Consider the following 22,706-nt stretch of genomic DNA (forward strand, 5'->3'; position numbering starts at 1 on the left):
AACTTCATTAACTTACAAATGAACTCAACTCCACTGTATTCCATTGACTCCCACCTCACTGACCGAACTGATTCCACTGCACTATCTCTCAAATGCCTCCCCACTCACTGAACTCTCTTTTCTGTGCTCCTTCCTCTTAAATAGCTTCTCTTTCCTGAACTGTTATAGTGCGAGCTGGGTGTATCCCAGCTCTGACTCATTCTGTCAGATCTTTCTCTGATTCATCATTTTGGCTGTCCTTCAATTAGATGTCACTTTCCAACGTGGCTGCTTCCTTCTACAAACTAACTTCACCTTCATTATTTGGGATTAAAGGTGTATATTAAGGATTCCAGAGGGATTAAAGATTAAACGCATGTCATTCCAGCCAGGTAACACACGTGTTTGGATGTGATTCCTTGCCAGAGGAGACATGTTGCTGGGTTAAAATTCATCTACAATATTTTTGTTTTAACATAATATTTTTAATGATTATTTGGGAATTTCATATAATGCATCCTGATTACCCTTACTTCCCAGTCCTCCCAGATCTACCTCCTACCCTAAGGTCTCCTTCACAAAAAATGATTTTTAAAAAGTTCAATTTGTGTTGTCTATGTAGTTCCTGGAGCATAATCAAACTCCCTGTGGCCAGCCCCTTAAAGAAAAGTGAGTCCTTCTTCACTACCACTCTGCCGGTAGACATCTATTGTGGAAAACTATAATTCAGCATACCTATCACAAATTTTAAGAGTTCTCTTTGATGGCTCCCTGTCCTAAGTTGTTACTTTTGGGGTGAGGGTAGGAGTAAGAGAGTTACCATAGAAGAAGCCTTCTATGTCCCTCTTTCTCAATTGTGAGTCTGCAGCCATCAATACCACCACAGAAGCTCCTTTTTTCTTTATAGTCAGTAGAAGCATGGATCATGAACTTACATGCTATCTGTCCACAGCATGAACCACAGACATCTGCCCTGGTCTCTGGTATTGGCATGTGCCATGGACTTTAGCATGGTGTCTAATGGCAAAATGGGCCATAGATATCAACATCATCCCCAGTGGCAGCCCAGTCCATCGAAATCAACATGGTTTTAGGTGGCACCACAGATCACAGACCTTGGATATCAGGGGTAACTTCGTGGGCCATGGATGGCAGCATGGACCACAGACATCAACATGATAGGTAGCAGCACAGGCTATTCACATCTGTGTGGCTATCAGTGGCATCATGGCCCACAGGCATGAGCACATCCCTGACAGAAAACCATTTTAAAAAAATACATTTATCAGGGCATATGTGATGGCTATTTTCTTTTATTTTGAACTTGATTATTTAAGGAATTAACTAAAATGCATAGTGTTCATAACAAGATTATGAAGACAATTTGGTATCTTGATTCACCTATTGTGAGAAACTAGAGATTTGGTGACTATATAAAACTTTTGGCAATGTGTGGAAAATCAGGAAAGTAATGATGCTGGCTGGTTGTTCCTGGCATCTCTGGATAAACTGACAAAGGAAACGGATGGACTCTGATAAAACATCCAACTTATATCATCTCAGAATACGGAAGACAACAATGAACTCAATGATTGAAGTGACCATTTCTAGATTGTATAAAATAGTTTAAAGTTTTCTAAATGTCCCCTGGAATAGAATCTTTTCACCAGCAGCCATAGAACTCAAGTTTCAGAAGATTAAACCAAAGTCCTAAATATAAGATTGGCTGAATTACAGAGAAAATTCTCAAGCCCCAGTTTCAGAGAGGGTCAGTGGTTATTGTAAGAGAATTAATTGGTAAAAAAGAGATTCTCTAACATGGGAGTGAAGATGTGTAGGAGGACCCTACTGCAACTGAGAACTTGATCTCACAGATTCTTAAGGGTTTATTTCATCTTGGGGAATTCTTTCCACCCTTAGGAAAAGATGCCCCCAGGAACTCCACCAACTGAAGGCCCTTCATACCTTTCCCTGGGATAATTAATCCTTCAATGTCTCATAAGAAAGCAATGGCTCTCCCTGGAGATGCCAGGCAAGACAATATTGATGTCCCTCAGGGCTTAGCAATAGTTTTCTCTAGACCTATAATCAGACTTAAGGCTAAGAAGGCTCCTAGTGGGAAGACAGAAAGCATTGTCTATGAAGAAATTTGCTAATTTATTCAAGCAGAAGTCTGGGGAATTTGTATGGGAATGGATTTTTAAGGGTGTGGGATAATGGTGGGAGGAACCTAAAACTAGATCAGGCTGAATTTACTGATACAGACCCACAGGGTGGAAATTATAGGTTTAATATGAACCACCATACAGTTAAAAAGATGCCAAAAGTCTGATTGGTTGGTTAAAACATTTGTCAAAAGATGGCCTACTGAAAAGGAACTAGAGATGCCTCATATCTCTTAGCTTAGTGTTAATGAAGAAAATTTAAAGCTCAGAGAAACTGCAGTGGTAGAGTGGGAATGCTATGTAAAACTTAATCCTCCATGATGGAAGAAGACCCAGAAGATACGCCCTTCACTAATTCTATAAGATATAAAATAGTGAGGGAGTACCAGCATATGTCAGTGCTGTCTTTGCCTTTTCCCTTATGGCAGACCTTTGGATTGGAGATGCTGCCGCTCAGTTGGATGAATTAAATGTTATGGGTTTAAAGTAGCATGACCAAGGCAAGTCTTATAAAAGAAAGCATTTAGTTGGAAGCTTGCTTACAGTTTCAGAGGTTAGTCTGTTATCACCGTGGTGGGGGACATGGTGGCATGCAGGCAGACATGGTGCTGGAGAAATAGTGGCCAAGTTCTGTGCATCAGTATCCTGACCTGTAGGAAGGCATACATACATACATACATACATTCATACATACATACATACATACATACATACATACATACATACATACATATTCTGAGCTTTTGAAACCTGAAAGCTAACACCCAGTGACAAACTTCCTCTAAAGGGCCACATGTCCTAACCTTTTTTTAAATGTAATTTTTATTGAGTTTTTTTTTGTGTGTGTGAATTTCACCTCATACACTCCAATCCCAGTCATTTCCCAGTCTTTCCATATCTCCCCTTACCTTTGTAACCCCCCCCACCTAAATGAAAAAAAATGGCTTCTTGACCCTCAACAACCCACTTCTCTATTAACTGCAGCCTTGTCTCATACCTGCCACAGCTATTGCTCCTCTAGTTTTGTTGTGCACGTACTATTCCACTCCTCTGTCTTTCCCACCTCTCCATCACCTGTCACAGAGGCATTAGAAACTGTGTAAGTGTTCATTGCAACTAGGTTGGGTTCAAGACCTCTGATTTCTGCTACACCATCGATACTGGACCTTACTGAGATTGGCAACGTCTCTTGGCTATCCTGATGTTGTCCTGAGTTATGGAGACCCTTTGATTTTGCAGAACTGGCGCCTTCACATACTCTAGCAGTTCATAGGTGTGGTAGGTAGATGCTGGGGTGGGCCAGCTTAAAGCCCTGGATCTGGGCTTCAGTGGTAGCTGATTTGGTCACCCCACCAGCTTTCCTGCACCCATTCCACCAGGACCAGCTCTTCTGTGCTGCCCTGGGAAGGGGCAGAGCTAGCTCTCTTGTGTGTAGCAGCTTGTGTGGTGTGGGGAGAGATCTCCCACACCTACACCACCATGTCCAGCTCTCCTGCACTGCCCAGAAAGAGGTAAGGCCAGCTTAGCAAGGCTCTGGGACATCCACATGGCTTCAGGAGGCAGCCTAGACAATGGGCATCCACATGGCCTTTGATGATAACATGGGCCATGAACATCAACACAGACCTTGGCAACAGTAAGGGCTTGGGCCCCAACATGGCTCTTGGTGGCAGCACAGGATGTCACCATGCCCTCAGGTGGCAGCATAGACCTCTCACATCAGGCTGTTTCTCACCACCATAGCTTCCACCTCTCTTCATTGGGCCCAAACCACTCTGCTTCTCTCTTTTCTATCTCCCCACCAAGTACTTGCTCATCTTAGTGGTAGCTACTCCAGGCAGACCTTAGGCTGGCTTCCACCCAGCCAGGTGCTAATGGATAGGCCTCTGACCCTAATCCTTTTAATCCCTTCAAATAGTGCCACTTCCTGGTGACTAAGCACTCAATTACGTATGCATAGTGGCCATTCTTATTCAAATAACCACATGGCCTGACCCATAAATAGGCAGCACAGGTAAAGTGATTTTTTTTTTTAATGGAGGCATGACTCCTATAGACCTTCAGTACTGGTTATTCAGTCATATTTCCAGGCATGAAATAGGTAAGAAGCACATGGTGTTTTTGTTTGATCTGTCTATGAAGAAAAATTTGCAAACGGAAGAAAGGTTACATTGGATCCTGGCAAGAGGGAATCTGAGCCTATGAAACAATTTCCAGACTTGAACAAGTTTGCAGACTCAAAGCCCCTTTAAGGAGGGAAGGCTGATTCCTCCTAACGGAGGGCCTTGGTAAAATACTTAATTTTTTATTGTTACTCTTTTTCTCATTCTTCTGTAGAGGTGTCAACAGTCTTTTACAAGGGTAACTGGACACTGGGGGAAAAGAGACAATCAGACTTTCCAGGAGCTACTGGATACTGGTTCAGAATTGAAATTGATTCCAGGAGATCTTGAGGAATATTGTGACCATTTAGTTAAAGTAAGGACTTCTGGAGCTCAAGTGATTAATGGTGCTTTGACTGAAATCCAAATCACAGTAGGCCCAGTAGTCCCTGAACTCATTGTGTAGTTATTTCCCTAGCCCCAGAATGCATAACTGAGATGTGCACACATATATATTATATATATTATAAAATTTAAAATATATTATATATTTATAAATTTATATGTATTATGTACTATAATACATTATATATTATGTACGTATATACATGTATATATATGTAATATACATACAATACATAACATGTATATAATATACATATATGTAATTACATATATATTTATAATGTTATTAGAATTCCCACAGAATACCAGGGAAACATGCCAAAAATATTGGAATATATGCTTTGATGAATATTGACTATGTATACATTCATGAGACAACCAAATTATCTAACAAATATTTTGAAAAGTCTCCTTTTGTCCCTTTAGAATCTCATTTTCTGCTGAGATTAGTGGATTTTACCTATATTTACAGTATTTGGAGGTTGAGGAACTTTGAGTCCAAGGCTAGCTTGGTCTAGTGAGTAAGATTCTGTCTCAAAAAAAAAAAAAAAAGAGAAAGAAAGAAAAAAAGAAAAAGAGTATTCTTTTGGCCCTGATTTCTCTATAAGGAAGTAATAATAGATTTTATGTTACTACTGAATAATTTGCATTTTCAGAGTTTTAGGTAAGTAGATAAAAATGTACTTTTGGGGGGAATCTAGTTTCTTTTACTAAATATAATTATGTCAAGTTTCATTTCTTTTATCAATTTTTATTCTTTCTAAATCACAGAATACTACTCCATTATGCGATATATCAGTTTGTTTTTTCCAACTTTAATATTAAAGATGTATTTATAAAAATATGATAGAAAAGATATGAAATATATACAATTAACTTTGGGAAGAACACAAAATGTTAAATCTATTTTAGAGAAAAACTGAGAACATAGGTCAAAGAATTAGAAATAGTTACATTATTTGAGGCATCGCATTTTTACTAAATATAATCTGGTCTTAACATTTTGCCCATGGGACTTGTCTTCAGGCGGCAGATACTCATATGCTTATCTGGAAGAATACTGAGCAAGAAGACTAAAGTGCTAGCTATAGAGCCCGTTAGCTACTTTATGACTTTAGACAAGTTGTGTATCTCCAACATCTGCTCTCTGTCCTAAGAAATGATTGACTTGCTACAGGTCAACTACAAGATGCCTTCCCACTCCAAAGCCCTCACACTTTCAGAACTGCAGCTGCATTCCTGATTGCACTTAAGAGAACAATTCAGGTAGGAATGGGAAGAGTTGAACAGGCCAACTCCTCATAAAACAACTACTAGACTAATAGTTTTTTTGCACACTGTATTGTCTCTTAATGATGAAGGATGCTGGGCACAATGGAATAGAGATAGAAGACATCCCCATTTACCTCTGCTCTGCCAGGTTTACTGACACTCAAGAGGTTATGCACTTTAAATCAAGACATATAAAGTTCTGGGAAGATATAAGAGTAGAGTTGGTTACTTTTGACAAGTTACAGATCCATAGGGATTATCTGGTAAGATGAACAACCCAAAGGAAAGCTTAACTTTTTAATTAATCTCCTGTGTTTTTCAGGTTCAGGCCTATATCACCGGTAAGACCTAGGATGCCTCTAGTGGTTCATTATAGTTCTTCTCTCATTAATCGCCCTTTGCTCTCAAAATGTGTCTCTGGGGCAAAGAGGAACTGAATTCCTCATGGGACCTCATTAAATGTATCATAGTTATAAGGTGAATAATTCATGTAAATAAATTAGTGTTATCAGTGAATCCTACATCATATGTGCACAGAGGGGATAGGGAATCACAATGTCTAGTCATACCCAGGAGAGCATTGTTTGTCAGTCAAAAGTTAGTTCTGGGAGAAGGAAGAAAAAGGAACCCTGAGATCCACCACTGTAGTTTCAGAAATTTTAAACATGAAAGGATAGGATATTAGGTCATTGTAGCATTTAAATGTGTCGTTTTAGTATATACTTCTGGAGCAAAAAGTAAAAGTGCCTTTCCTTTAGGGAGGCTGATCAGCTCCAGAAGCTGTTCCAAGCTGCCTTTGTCCACCTGTTGGAACTGTGTCAACACCATGAAGTTCCTTATACACACTGAGAGAGAGAGAGAGGCTGCGTGCTTTTCGTCTACTTTGTAGAGCAGATAGGAGGGAGGTTGGAGCTAAGCCAAGAGCTTGAATCTAGGTGAATAGTAGCAATAAATGTGGATATTGAAAGTCAGAAGGACAAAGTTGTTTGTATTAAAATTTAGGTTAGATTTTGGCTTGTTGAATGACAAGATATTCTAAGTAAAGAAAGTTGAGTTTGCCTCTTAGGAAGTCACTAGTTTACTTTGTGTTTTTGAGTTATTAGAAAGCAAGGACCATTATGAAATATTTTTGTATGAATTATAATGAATTTCAGTATGTTCGCAATTTGCTGATTTTCAGATGATAAAGTTGCTTTAGCAGCACTTCTCAGGAAATTGTAATGGAGTTTCAAATCTCAGGGTTAGCAATGGGAATTATTCTCATAGGACTGGGCAGTACACACGTGATGACTACATGCAGGGCCATATCAGGCTAGAGATTTATTTGAAAATAAATAGGGGCTGGGGAATGCAGCTCAGTGTCAGAGCCTCAGTGTAAGAGCATATGTTTAACATGAATGCAGTCCTGAGTTCAGTTACAAGTGCCAAAACCAATTAAATAAATAATAAAGTCAAACAAAGTAAAAACAAAAGATTCAAACACTTCCTCAGAATATATATATAAAATTAATATATATTTATATATATAAATAAATAATAAATAAATTTATATATATAAAATTATATATATTATATATCATATATGAATTTATATATATAAAATTAATACAAGACAGAAATGATGATCAAAGATACAAATAGTATGAAACTTGAAAAACAACAAAAGTTTAAGGCTGGAAGTAAAATCTTAGAGAATGTGTATGGAAAGGAAAATAATGGATAAATAAAAAGATAGAGTTTTAGAAGTACTGGGTTTTAATGTAAAAAACTATTCTTTCGAATGGACTATCACAAGGTAGGCAAAGGCCAGCCTGGTCTACAGAATGAGTTCCAGGAAAACCCAGAGAAAAAATTAAATGGTGGTTGATAAGTCTTTAGTCAATTTAACCACCCCCCCAAAAAAGATAGAGAATACAATTTAGTAAAATTAGAGATGAAAATGGAGATATTATAACAGATACTGAGGAAATTTAGAGACATGCAGATTTCTATAAATTCAAGGCCAACCTGGTCTGCATGGTGAGTAGCCAAGGATACATAAATGAGGTCCTGTCTCAAACAACCAAACCAATAAAATAAGTCAAGATGAAATAAAAAATTTAAATAGACCCGTAACATTCAATGGGTTAGGAGCAGTAACTAAAAATTTACTGCTTCTCCCATTTCAAAAGCCCAGGGTCAGATGGTTTCAGCATAGAATTCTATTAGACCTTCAAATAACTACCACCAATACTCCTCAAACTACTCCACAAAACAGAAAAGGAAAGAATATTTACAAATTTCTTTTACAAAGTTAGCATTACATTGAGATCATAAACCAAAGACCTAATAAGAAAGAAAATAATAAGTCACTATCTCTGATGAATATAGATAAAATTCCCAATAAAATACTTACAAATGTAATTCAAGAAAACATCAGAAAAGTTATCCACTATGATGAAATCAGTTTTATCCCAGGGATGGTTCAACATATGGAAATCAGGAAATGTAATCCAGCACTAAAATAGACTCAAGGACAGAAACCACATGATCCTCTCATTAGATGCAGGAAGAAACTACAACAAAATCCAACATCCTTTTTATGATAGAATCCCCAGACAATTGAGGAAAACCAAGCACACATCTCAACATAATAAAGGCTGTTTACAACAACACTATATGCAACCATTTTTTTAAAAAAATTATTGGACAGTTTATGTATTTACATTTCAAATGTTATCCCCTTTCCCAGTTCCCCCCTCCCATACTCCCTCTCCCTGTTTCTATGAGGATGCTCTCCCTCCCACCCACCTACTCCCATCTCAACACCCTGGCATTCCCCTACTCTGGGGAAAAGAGACTTTACAGGGCTTCTCTTCCTATTGATGCCAGACAATGCCATCCTTTGCAACATATGCAGCTGGAGTCATGAGTCCTCACATGTGTGCTCTTTGGTTGGTGGTTTAGTCCCAGGGAGCTCTGGGGTGATCTGGTTGGTTGATGTTGTTCTTCCTATGGGGTTGCAAACCCCTTCAGCTCCTTCAGTTCTTTCTCTAACTCCTCCATGGGGTCTTCATGTTCAGTCTGATGGTTAGCTGCCAGCCTCTTAGTCTGTATCAGTAGGGCTCTGGTAGAGCCTCTCAGGAGACATCCATATTAGGATCCTGTCAGCAAGCACTTCTTGGCATCAGCAATAGTGACTGGGTTTGGCGACTGCATATGGGATGGGTCACCAGGTGGGGCAGTCTCTGGTTGGCCTTTCCTTCAGTCTCTGTTCCACTCTTGTCACTGTATTTTGAGTATTTTGTTCCCCTTCCTAAGAACAGATGCATCCACATTTTGATCTTTCTTCTTCTTGAGCTTCATATGGTCTATGAATTGTTTCTTGGTTATTCTGAGCTTTGGGGCTAATATCCACTTATAAGTGAATGCATACCATGTGTGTTCTTTTGTGACAGGGTAACCTCACTCAGGATGATATTTTCTAGATCCACCCATTTGCCTATGAATTTCATGAAGTCACTGCTTTCAATAGCTGAGTAGTACTCCAGTGTGTAAATATTCTAAGTAGCAAAAACTCAAAGCAATTCCATAGAATCAGGAACAAGGTATGGCTGCCTCCTCTCTTCACTTTCTCTCAACATAGTACTTAATGTCAGCTTAAGCAATAAGGCAAGCAAAGGAAATAAAGAGAAACAGTCAAATATTTTTATTTGCAAATGATATGATTCTATACATAAAAGACTCAAAAGACTCTACCAGAAAACATCTACAACAGATAAATATAGTCTGCAAAGTAGAAAGAAACAAAATCAACACATAAAAATCAGTAAGTAGCCTTCTTATATACAAAGGATAAACATGCCGACAAAGAAATAAAGGAAAATGACATAATTTTCAATTACTTTAAAATATTGGAATAAATCTAACAAGTAAAGTAAAAGACTTGTACAGTAAAACCTTTAAGACACTGAAGAAAGAAAACAGAAGGTGGAAAGATGTTCACTTCATAGATTATTTGGAATGATATTAGAAAGTGGCCAACCTATAAAAGCTACCTACAGATTCATTGCAATCACCAGCAAAATTCCAATTCAATTCTTCACAGGAATTAAAAAAATTTTTAAACTTTATAGAAAAACAAACAAATAAACAAACAAAGACAACTCATGATAGCTCAAATGATTCTGAACAATAAAAGAACTGCTAGAGATATCACCATTTCTGATTTTAAGTTACACTACAGAGTTATAGTACGAAAAACAGTATGGCAGTGGCATAAAGTAGACATGTGGATCAGCAGACTAGAATTGAGGACTCAGAAATAAGTCTACATAAAAACACCCATTGTTTCACAGAGGTAAAAAAATATACATTAGAGAAAAGATAGCATCTACTATCTCATCCTGCACAAGATTCAAGTTCAAACGGGTCATAGACCTCCAACCTAAGACCAGATACCTTGAACCTGATAGAGGAGAAAACAGCAAGCTTAAACTTTTAGACACGGGAAAGAACTTTCTAAACAAGCATTGCACAGACATTAAGATCAAAAATTGATAAATGTTTACCACATGAAACTAAAAAGTTTTGAACAGAGTCTACCACCTTTTGAGTGAAGAGTAGCCTGCAGAATGGATGAAAAGTCTTTACCAGCTTTACATCTGACAGAGGATTAATATATAAAATATACAAACAACTAAATAAACTAAACATGAAAAAACAAAACAAAAAACAAACAACACAATTAAAACTGTGGCACAGAGCTAAACAGAGAGTTCTCAAAATATAAAATGCTAATGCTGAGAAACACTTTAAAGAAATGTCTAACAATTTTAACCATCAGGGAAATGCAAATTAACTACTTTCAGATTTCCTTTTGTCCCAGTTAGAATGTCCAAGCAAAACAAACAAACAAACAAAACCAAATGACCACAGATGAAGTTCAAAATGTGGGAAAGAGAAACACTTAGTCACTTTTGGTGGAGTGCCAACTGGTATAGTCTCTATGGAAACATTTTGAATTTTTCTCAAAAAGCTGAATAGATCTATCACATGACATAATTATTCAATTCTTAGGCATATACCTAAGGGACTGTACCTTATTACAGATCTACTTCCTTTTCCAAGTTAGTTGCTACTCTATTTACAATAGCTAGGAAGTAGTAACAACCTAGATGACCACCAACTGATGAATGTATAATGAAAATCTGAGACTTATACACAATGGAATATTATTCATCTGTTAAGAAGAACAAGATCATGAAATTCAAATGAAAATGGATGAAGTTGGAAATAATCATCCTGAGTGAGGTAACTCAGACCCAGAAAGACAAATATATCATGCTTTCTCTCATATGTTGGTGTCAGATTTTAATCTCTAGATATGTATGCTTCATTTGGAATATTCATTGAGTTCACATAACTAGTAAGGTGCCATTGTTCAAGAAAACTGTACTAGCTAGTTTTATACCAATTTAACGCAAGCTAGCATCATTTGGGGAGAGGGAACCTTAAGTGAGAAAACTATCTCACCAGATTGACCTGTGTGCAAGCCTGTAGTGTGTTTTCTTGAATGATGATTGATGTAGGAGAGCCCAGCTCACTGTGGGCAATGCCATTCCCTGGACTGGTGGTCCTGGAATATGTAAGAAAGCAGGCCGAGCAAGCATGAGGAACAAGACATTCCATCTGATCAGAGCTCAGTGGGCTGTTCTGTCAGTGTCTGACACATATAAATGCTGAGAACTGTGAAGGAGGAGATCTGGCTTGCAAAGTTTCTGATAGAAGGTTCTATAGTCCCTTGAAGACTCTATCTGGGACCGTTCAATACTTTAAAAACTTGTGCTTCTCATCAGCAGGAGCTGAAGGATTGGTTGTGATTAACAAGAGACAGGAACCATTAAAGTTCAAGTTTTGCTTTGCAAGGATAATCAATATTAGTCAAATGGGATGAAGAATAAGCAATGACTAAGAAAAGACTAGCACCATTGGGGCAAAAATTTTCTGGAAAGTGTTTTCTTTGGGTCATCACACAGAAGCTGTCATCCAGTGTGAGCCAGGGTACCTTGTGCTGGCCACTGAACTTGAGTAATGGGTAAGGGTTTCGTAGGTGGTATTGATTTTGAAGGTGTGAAGGGGTTATGGAGAACAGTTGAGGCATTGTACTGTGTGACAAGGTTAGGTCAGTGAAGAGAGCTCAGGAGAGGATACTGAGTAAGTTGCAGTCCGGTTGTAGCAGAGACCCTTGTATTTTGGAGATATCACTACCATGGGATGACCACCAAGGGCGGCAGAGACTGTGGAGGGACCTGGCCTGAGCTTATGGGACAAGTTGTATGTGCTATTAAAAGTAGACCTGGAGAAATGGAGCCCCATTGGATCCCAGAATACTGTGAGTGACATTGAGCTTTACCCTGTCGGATCTGGGTTTGACTTGATTGACTGTGTCCTGATTTTTTCCTCTCTGAGTAAGATGGTGTTTAATTTATTTTTGATATTATAGGAGCCCACAGTTGAAAGACTTTGGAATTTTAGAGGGATGTTTGAATCTTAAAGATTAGAATTTTAGAGAGATTTTTGGATATTTTAGAGAGGCTTTGGATGATTAAAGAGGCAGAACTTTAAAATGTTTGAATTTTTAGACTCTGGGACTTCTAAAAGTTGAGACGATTTATAGTGTGATAAAAATATTAACATGACATCTTGGGGTACAAATAGAAAAGAAAAGTCCCAGTTGAAAAGTAGTATGTATGTCAAGTTGACAAGGTATCAATTGTGGGATATGGTTTTATATCAACTTTACACAAGGTAGAGTCATTTGGGAAAGAACTTCAATTGAGAAAATGCCATTGTCTAACAGAGAGAAAGGGTGGGGAGAGAGAGAGAGAGAGAGAGAGAGAGAGAGAGAGAGAGAGAGAGAGAGAGAGAGAGAGAGAGAAACTATCAATATCAGAAGACAGGAGGTAGTTGTATATGGATGTAGAATGCCTGGTCTTTTCCCCCAAGTCACCATCAGAAAATACTGTTCAAAGGGAACACATTATTTTAGAAGTAATCATCTATTCCTATCCATGATACTTTGTTTGTTTTGGGATGACCTGTCTGCTTCTGCCTCGTGGGAAAAGCCACTTTTCCTTATACTTTTTTTAAGAGAAAAAGAAACAACCAATTTTCTTAGCATTATTATGATTTTGAGCTGTGGATGATACAGTGGATGAGTAAAAACGTAAGACCAAAATTTAAATGTATTTACAATCTATTATTTTCATTTCGAATTTTCGAAAAATTGAATTACACCTAATTTTCTTTTTAGCTTATAGATGTTTTTAGTTCAACACTTTACAAATTAAAGGTTAAAAAACTATTGTTTTTCTAGGAACATTAAGCAGATGAAGTTCTTTGTTGAGTGATAATCTTTACTCCGTTTGAGAAAATGAAAACCTGCGAAACTGGCTGATTAATCACCTTGTAAATGCTACTGAAATCCCCTAAACACTTGCAGAGATGAGAACACACAAGAACGCCCGGCTTGGCCCCGGCCCGCCCCGGCCCGCCCCGGCCCGCCCCGCCCCGGCCCGCCCCGCCCCGGCCCGCCCCGCCCCGGCCCGCCCCGCCCCGCCCCGCGCCCCGCCCCGCTCCCAGACCAAAACAGGGAGCCCTTAATTGGAAGACAGATCAGAAAGGGACAGTAGAAGCTGTTGAGGAAACAATTACAGAAATGGGATGCTGTTAGGAAGCTCCTGCTGTCTCTCACTAGAGTCCTCCACACTTGTGGTAATCACAAACTGTGCACCCAGTTTCTGGTTCCCAGGGACATGGAGTGAAGACAAGTGTTTCCTTTAGTCTATTGGCCTATTAAACTCAGTGCGAGTGTTTGTAGGCAGGATGTTTTCAGAATGTGTGTGATATCCTATGTAACTGACAGGTACAGCATAGTGGAAGGCTATTTGGAAACTCATGTTTTAATTTTTGTTTATTTATACATTATATTTTTATTTAATAATATAGAATATATGATGTAAAATAATATTTTATTATTTTGGATATTTACATTATGTTTACTGTAACAACCCCAAGCATTTGTTAGGGAGATTGCTTTCTCTTGATTGCCTCTTCACTGAAGAAGCCCCAGACCTTCCATGTAATATAAGGCTTTAGCTCTCTCCTTTCCCCATTTCTTTATTTTCTCACTTGTTCAAAGTTATATTTCCTTGGTGGATTGAAAATTGTCTTTCAGAAAACTTGGCATTGCAACAGGCTGTAGTGTCTATTCTATATATTTAGAACTGTGATTTCAGCCCCCCCCCCTCTCTCCTATTAGTTTTCTAGTAGGATTTCCCTTTTTGGGGTCTTAGAGCCATTAATGAAAGAAGTTCGTTGTCTCACTTTCTCCCTGGCTCCATGAATTGCTTCACACCGAGTTGGTTTGAGAATGTGGCCCCACTGGGTGGGGAGGGTCTGCTTCCCTGTTTGATGCATGTTAAACAGTACTTGGAAAATAGATGATACGTGGACTTGAGATCCTTTAAAGATACCCATGAATTAGGAGATGGAAGGTCCCGGTTCAGACTTTTCATCCGTTCTTTTTTGAGATGAGATAAGGGTCTTGTGGTCTATCTTCTGGGGCATATTTCAGGCCATAGCGTGCTAGATAATAAAGATTTTGCCTAGTCTATGAGTCTGTGAGTGTTGGATGTCTACCGTAGCTGACCTCCCTCTGGGGCTGTCCCACAGGGACAGGGAAAGAAGAGCATGAGTGAAGCTACCTGTCGTGTAGTTGCTTTATGATCCCCTCATCGATTTGACTGCACCAAACATTTAAAGCGAAACCCAGACTGCTACTCTCAGAGGCTGCCGCCCACCCCCTCCTCCTCTACTTCCTTTTGCTTTGGGGCTTTGAATTCTGAAGGGAAGTCTTACAGTCGGCAGCTGCTGCCCTGCTGTTGGTAGTTCTTTGGGGATCACACCCAGGTGAGGGAAGCAAGAGTGGTGCCTGGCAACGCCTTCCCTGTCTCTTCCTTGGTTCCTACTCTGGTCTAGCACAGACTCAGGGCCTGTGCTTACAAAGAGACTATGAAGCAGGTGGCAAAAGTGACTGTGCTCCTGGTCTTGGGTGAGTTCTTTTTGGATTCAAAGGAATTAGGACCTGGGCTTTTGGATGCTGGACAGGGTTCTTCAATGAGGCAGGCCAACTACTCATTATCCAAGATACCCAGCAAAGCTTTGTGGTGTTACTCATCGCTGGCCTTTACCCGGCTTTTATGTGAAGCATTTGTTGGGGGTGAGAAAGTTGTTCATGGTCACTGATCACTCACATCGTGCAAGGGACAGGGAAAGTAGCTGCTGTCACTGTACCTGTGATCCTGGCATCTCTTGAATTAAAGGAAAGGGTAGTTTTGATCTGAATCACAGATGGGAAGTGAATTTGGTACATGTGTATGGTTGACAGGAAGAGTAAGGGGTAGGTTCGACTGAGAAACAGCTATGTGAACTGCATGGGGGGATTCTACTCATCTTGCTTCAGGATAGGAATGACGAATGTGTTTGCTCCCACAGCCTCGTGGAGCCTTGCCAAGACGACCCAGCCCCTCTCCAGGGACTCCTATGAAGGGCAAGCAGTGAATGTGTCCTGCAGCCATACAAACATTGCTACAAGCGAGTACATCTACTGGTACCGGCAGGCCTCCCACCAGGGACCACAATTTATTATTCAAGGATATAAAGACTATGTGGCAAATGAAGTGGCATCTCTGTTTATCTCTGCTGACAGGAAGCTCAGCACTCTGAGCCTGCCCCGGGTTTCCCTGAGAGACACTGCTGTGTATTACTGCATTGTGGCTGACACACAGTGAGACAGCTGGCTCTGCACCTGTGCAGTATCCTGCGGTGGGTACTTCTAGATGGAAGTCCAGACGCAGTGCTTTTCAAAGTTCCACTGTATTTTCAGTTTTAGAAGGTGTAAGCATGCATTATATTTTAAAAATAAAGTATTTATTTATTTACTTACTTACTTATTTATACACTCCAGATTTTATTCCCCTCCTGGTCCACTCTCCGACTGTTCCACATCCCATACCTCCCTCCTGTCCCTCCTTCTCCACGTGGATTTCCCCACCCCACCAGACCTCTAAACTCCCTGGGGCCTCCGGTCTTTTGAAGGTTAGGTGCATCTTCTCTGACTGAACCCAGACCTGGCGGTCCTCTGCTGTATATGTGTTGGGGACCTCATATCAGCTAGGATATGCTGCCTGGTTGGTGATCCAGTGTCTGAGAGATCTCTGGAGTCCAGGTTAATTGAGACCGCTGGTCCTCTTACAGGGTCACTCTCTTCCTCAGCTTCCTCAAGCTTTTCCCTAATTCAACCAGAGGGGTCAGCAGCTTCTGTTCATGGGTCAGCGGCAACGTATCTATTCTGTTTTGTTTTATTTTTCTTTGCTTTCCAGATGAATTTGAGATTTGCTCTTTCCATGTCTATGAAGAATTGTGTTGGGATTTTGATGGGGATTGCATTGAATCTGTAGATTGGCTTTGGTAGAATGGCCATTTTTACTATGCTAATTCTGCCCATCCATGAGCGTGGAAGATCTCTCCATTTTCTGAGATCTTCGATTTCTTTCATGAGAGACTTGAAGTTTTATCATACAGATCTTTCACTTGTTTGGTTAGAGTTCCCCCAAGATATTTTATATTATTTGTGGTTATTATGAAAGGAGTTGTTTCCCTAATTTCTTTCTCGGCCTGTTTATCATTTGTATAAAGGAAGGCTACTGATTTATTTGAGTTAATTTTATATCTGGCCACTTTGCTGAAGTTGTTTATCAGCTGGAGAAGTTCTCTGGTAGAATTTTCAGAGTCGCGTATGTATACTATCATATCATCTGCAAATAGTGATACCTTTATTTCTTCTTTGCCAATTAGTATACCCCTTCATCTTTTTTTTTGTTGTCTTATTGTTCTAGCTAGCACTTCGAGTACTATATTGAATAGATATGGGAAGAGTGGGCATCCTTGTCTTGTCCCTGATTTTAGTGGGATTGCTTCAAGTATCTCTCCATTTAATTTGATATTGGCTGTTGGTTTGCAGTAAATTGCTTTTACTATGTTTAGGTATGGGCCTTGAATTCCTGATTGAAGAAGGGGTGTTGGATTTTGTCGAATGCTTCTTCTGCATCTAAGGAGATGATCATGTGATTTTTCTTTGTTTGTTTATATAGTGGATTATGTTAATGGATTTTCATATATTGAACCAATCTTACATCCCTGGGATGAAGCCTACTTGATCGTGGTGAATGATTGTTTTAATATGTTCTTGGATTTGGTTTGCAAGAATTTTATTGAATATTTTTGCATCAATATTCACAAGTGAGATTGGTCTGAAGTTCTTCTTTTAGTAGGGTCCTTGTGTGTTTTAGGTATCAGAGTAATTGTGGCTTCATAGAATGAATTAGGTAGTGTTCCTTCTGTTTCTATTTTATAGACTAGTTTGAGAAATATTGGTATCAGGTCTTTGAAGGTCTGGTAGAATTCTGAACTAAATCCTTCTGGCCCTTGTCTCCTTTTGGTGGGGAGATTTTTTAATGACTTCTTCTATTTCCTTATGGGATATGGACCTGTTTATAAAGTTTACCTGCGCTTGATTTAACTTTGGTATGTGGTATCTGTCTAGAAAACCATCCATTTCATCTAGATTTTCCAGTTTTGTTAAGTATAGGTTTTTGTAGTAGGATCTGATGATTTTTGAATTTCCTCTGTTTCTGTTGTTATGTCTCCTCTTCATTTCTGATTTTGTTAATTTGGATACTGCCTCAGGGCCCTTTGGCTTGGGCTTTATCTATCTTGTTGATTCTCTCAAAGAACCAGATTTTGGTTTCGTTGATTCTTTGCATTGTTCTCTTTGTTTCTTTCTTAAAAAATATTTTATTAGATATATTTCTTTACTTTCATTTCAAACATTATACCCCTTCCCGGTTTCCTGTCCATAAGCCCCCATTCCCTCCCCTCCACCATACAGGTATTCCCCCATACATCTGCCTTATTGTACCTCCCCATATTCCCCTGCACTGGGGGTCCAACCTTGACAGGACCAAGGGCTTCCCCTTCCACTGGTGCCCCAAAAAGGCTATTCTCTGCTGCATATGTAGTTGGAGCCCTGGGTCAGTCCATGTATAGTCTTTCGGTAGTGGTTTAGTCCCTGGAAGCTCTGGTTGGCTGGCATTGTTGTTTTTATGGGATTGCAAGCTCCTTCAACTCTTTCAATCCTTCCTCTAATTCCCCACAAGGAGGTCCTATTCTCAGTTCAGTGGTTTGCTGCTAGCATTGACCTCTGTATTGGACATACTCTGGTTGTGTCTCTCAGGAGAGATCTATATCCGGTGCCTTTCAGCATGCATTTTCTAGCTTCATCAATCTTATCTAGTTTTGGCAGCTGTATATATATGGGCCATATGTGGGTCAGGCTCTGAATGGCCATTTCCTGAGCTCTAAACTTTGCTTCCATATCCCCTCCTATGGATATTTTTTCTCCTTTTAAGAAGGAGTGGGATCATCTGCATTTTGGTCGTCCTTTTTCTTGAGCTTCCTGTGGTCTGTGGATTGCATCTTGGGTAATTCAGGCTTTTGGGCTAATATCCACTTATCAATGAGTGCATACCAAGTGTGTTTTTCTGTGATTGAATAACCTCACTCAGGATGATATTTTCTAGTTCATTCTATTTACCTATGATTTTCATGAAGTCATTGTTTTTGATAGCTGAGTAATATTCCATTGTGTAGATGTACCACATTTTCTGTATCCATTCCTCTGTTGAAGGGCATCTGGGTTCTTTCCAGCTTCTGGCTATTATAAATAAGGCTGCGATGAACATAGTGGAGCACGTGTCTTTTTTATATGTTGGGGCATCTTTTGGGTATATGCCCAAGAGAGGTATAGCTGGGTCCTCAGGTAGTGCAACGTCCAACTTTCTGAGGAACCTCTAGACTGATTTCCAGAATGGTTGTACCAGTTTGCAATCCCACCAACAATGCGGGAGTGTTCCTCTTTCTCCACATCCTCGCCAGCATCTGCTATCACATGAGTTTTTTATCTTACCCATTCTGACTGGTGTGAGGTGGAATCTCAGGGTTGTTTTGATTTTCATTTCCCTGATGACTAAGGATGTTGAACATTTCTTTAGGTGCTTTTTGGCCATTCATTAATGCTCAGCTGAGAATGTTTTGTTTAGCTCTGTACCCCATTTTTTAATAGGGTTATTTGGCTCTCTAGAGTCTAACTTCTTGAGTTTTTTTTTTTTTTATATTTTGGATAGTAGCCCTCTATCAGATGTAGGATTGGTAAAGAACCTTTCCTAATCTGTTGGTTGCCATTTTGTCCTAATGACAGTGTCTTTTGCCTCACAGAAGCTTTGCAGTTTTATGAGGTCCCATTTGTCGATTCTTGATCTTAGAGCATGAGCCATTTGGTTGTTTTCAGCCCACTGTTTGATTATTTCCTGCCATCTACTCTTCTTGGGTGAATTTGCTTCTTTTTGTTCTAGAGCTTTCAGGAGTGCTGTTAAGTTGCTAGTGTAAGATCTCTCCTGTTTCTTTACCAGTGCACTTAGTGCTATGAATTTTCCTCTTAGCACTGCCTTTGTTGTGTCCCACAGGTTTGGGTATGATGTGTCAACATTTTCATTAAATTCCAGAAAGTCTTTAATTTCTTTATTTTACCCCTGACCAAATTATCACTGAGAGTTGTTCAGTTTCCACATGTATGTGGGTTTCTGTTGCTTTTGTTGTTATTGAAGACCAACCTTAGGCTATGGTGTTCTGATAGGGTGCATGGGATTATTTCAATCTTCTTGTGTCAATTGAGGGTTGTTTTGTGACCAATTATATGGTTGATTTTGGAGAAGGTACCATGAGGTACTGAAAAGAAGGTGTATCATTTTGTTTTAGGGTGAAATATTCTGTAGACACTTATTAAATACATTTGGCTCATAACCTCTATTAGTTTCACTGTGTCTCTGTTTAGTTTCTGTTTCAGTGACCTGTCCATTGATGAGAGTGGAGTGTTGAAGCCTCCCACTATTATTGTGTGGGGTTCAATGTATGTTTTAAGCTTTAGTTAAGTTTCTTTTATGAATGTTGGTACCATTGCATTTGGGGCATAGATGTTTAGATTGAGACCTTCTTTTGGTGAATTTTCTTTTGATGAATATGAAGTGTCCTTCCTCATCATGCTTGACAACTTTTGGTTGAAAGTCCGTTTTATTGGATATTAGGATAGCAGCTCCAGCCTTTTCCTTGGGACCATTCGCTTGGAAGACCTTTTACTCTGAGATAGTGTCTGTCTTTGTTTTTTAAGTGTGTTTCTTGTATGAAGCAAAGGTTGGATTTAGTTTGTGTATCTAATGTGGTAGCTTATGTCTTTTTATAGGTGAGTTGAGTCCATTAATATTGAGAGATATTAAAGACTATTGGTTCCTGTTATATTTGTTTTTTTGTAGGTGGCTTTATGTGCTTGAAGTTCTCTCCTTTTCTTGTTAGATGCTTTATATGTTGTGTTTTCTTTGATGTAGGTATCTTCCTTGTGTTGGAGTTTTCCTTCTAGGTTCCTCTGTAGGGCTGGATTGGTGGATAGGTACTGTGTAAATTTGGTTTTGTCCTGGAATATTTTGGTTTCTCTGATTGAGAGTTTTGCTGGGTATAGTAGCTTAGGCTGGCATTTGTGTTCTCTCAGAGTTTGCATGACCTCTGACCAGGCTCTTCTGGCTTTCATAGTCTCTGTTGAAAAGTCTGGTGTAATTCTGATAGGTCTGCCTTTGTATGTTACTTGGCCTTTTTCCCTTGCAGCTTTTAATAATCTTTCTTTGTTGTGTGCATTTAGTATTTTGATTACTATGAGATGAGAGAATTTTATTTTCTCATCCCATTTGTTTGGTGTTCTATAGGCTTCTTGTACCTTTACGGCCATCTGTTTCTTTAGGTTGGGGAAGTTTTCTTCTATGATTTTGTTGAAGACCTTTTCAGGTTCTTTGAGCCGGGAATATTTGGTCTCTATTCCAATTATTCTTAGATTTGGTGTTCTCATTTGTGCCCTGAATTTCTTGAATGTTTTGGGTTAGCAGTTTTTTTATGTTTTGAATTTTCTTTGACAGTTGTTTCAATCTCTTCTACACCCGAGATTCTTTCTTCTATCTCCTGTATTCTGTTGGTGATACTTACATCTGTAATTTCTGATGTCTTTCCTAGGTTTTCCATTTTCTGGTTTGCCTCCATTTGTGTGTTTTTTTTTTTAAATTTTTATTTTTTCTACTTCCACTTTTAGGTCTTGGACCATTTTACGCAATTCCTTCACCTGTTTGATTGTGTTTTCCTCTATTTTTTAAAGGGATTTATTTGTTTCCTCTTTAAGGGCTTCTACCTGTTTACCTGTGTTTTCCTGTATTTCTTTGAGTAAATTATTTATATCCTGTTGGGCCCTACCTTGGTGTTTCCCTCCCCCTTCGCTGAGCCTCTTAGCCTGCTATAGCAAGAAATTGTTTACACCCTTGGGAGCTGTTCTTAGCCCCTGATTTGGGGCTGGGATTTTCCATGGCACCCTTCCTCCCCACTGAGCCTTCCTACTTGTTGTTAAGAAGTTGTTTATGCCCCTGATTGGGCCGGAACTTTCACCACACAGACTTTTCCTGTTTTCCTAGTTGGGGATTTTTCACCTGCCTTGTTTTTCCAAGGCTTTTGCCTCGGGTATATAAGGAGATCTCAGTAAAGCCTTGCGGGCACTCGCTGAAAACTGGTGATCCGTGGACTCGATTTATTTCAATCTCGCAGACCTACGCCCGATATTCATACACTGGTGGCACAGGCGCCGACAATATCCTCCTTAAAGAACTCTATTATCATCATGAGATAGGATTTTAGGTTAGCTCTATGATTTTCAGGTGCGTTGGTGTGTGCAGGTCTTGCTGTGGTGGGAGAATTGGGTTCTAATGATTCCCATGTATATTGGCTTCTGCCACTTATGGTCTTGCACTTGCCTCTTGCCATCTGGTTATCCCTAGTGTTTGATGGTTTGGGTGACTCTGTCTGGAGTTTTCCTCTTTTGTCCCTGGGTTGCAACAGGGCTCTTGGTAGGCCTGTGGCCCTGGCTGTAGCAGACAGCCTGTGGGGTCTTCCAACTGGAGGGTCTTCAGAGGGGCAGAGAAGCTGCTGATTTGTTGCCCTGGCTGCAGTAGGTATCCTGGGAGGCCTGCAGACTGTTGGGTCTTCAGAGGAGCAGTCAAACTGTTGTTTGGTATGAAGCTGTTCTCCCGGGCGGGGGGGGGGGTGCGGGCTGTGTATGTGTCAATAGACTGTGGTTTCTGTTTCCTTGTGTGAAGCCAAACTCCAGGGAGGCTTTCAGTCTTTTGGGCCAGTGACTCCGGGTGCCACAGAGCCTCTGGGAGGTCTTCAGAGCCTCTTGGAGGTCTGTGGTGTCAATTGCCCAGTTGCCCTGTGTACAGAGGAACTCCTGGGATGATTTCGAGGTGTGGTGTCCTGGGTGCAGTGGATCTCCTGGGATGTGTCCAGTTGTGGTGTCAGATGACCAGGATGCAGCAGATCTCCTGGGATGCCTCAGGATGTGGTATCAAATGCTCTAAGTGCAGTGGTTATTCTTGTATCTTTCAGGATATGATGTCAAATGTTCTGAATGCAGTGGATCCTTTGGTATGTCTCAGGATATATTGTCTTCCAGGGAAACAGATTAGCTAGCCGTCTGTCCCAGCAGAAAGGACCAGGCAGAAGGGAAAAAGCATGCATTCTTAGGTTACCTAATTTTTTG

General features: G+C 39.8%; 1 long non-coding RNA gene across 1 annotated transcript in view; it reads left to right on the forward strand.

Moving 5' to 3' along the window:
* LOC102555050 (uncharacterized) overlaps positions 1 to 22,182 on the forward strand; it is a 90,495-nt gene extending 68,313 nt beyond the window's left edge. The window contains exon 3 of the long non-coding RNA XR_005493940.2: positions 15,461 to 22,182. This is a non-coding gene — a long non-coding RNA (uncharacterized LOC102555050). The remainder of the gene's footprint in view (positions 1 to 15,460) is intronic.
* Positions 22,183 to 22,706: the final 524 nt, after the last annotated feature.

This window comes from Rattus norvegicus, chromosome 15 (genome assembly GCF_036323735.1).
Source record: "Rattus norvegicus strain BN/NHsdMcwi chromosome 15, GRCr8, whole genome shotgun sequence".
NCBI lineage: Eukaryota > Metazoa > Chordata > Mammalia > Rodentia > Muridae > Rattus > Rattus norvegicus.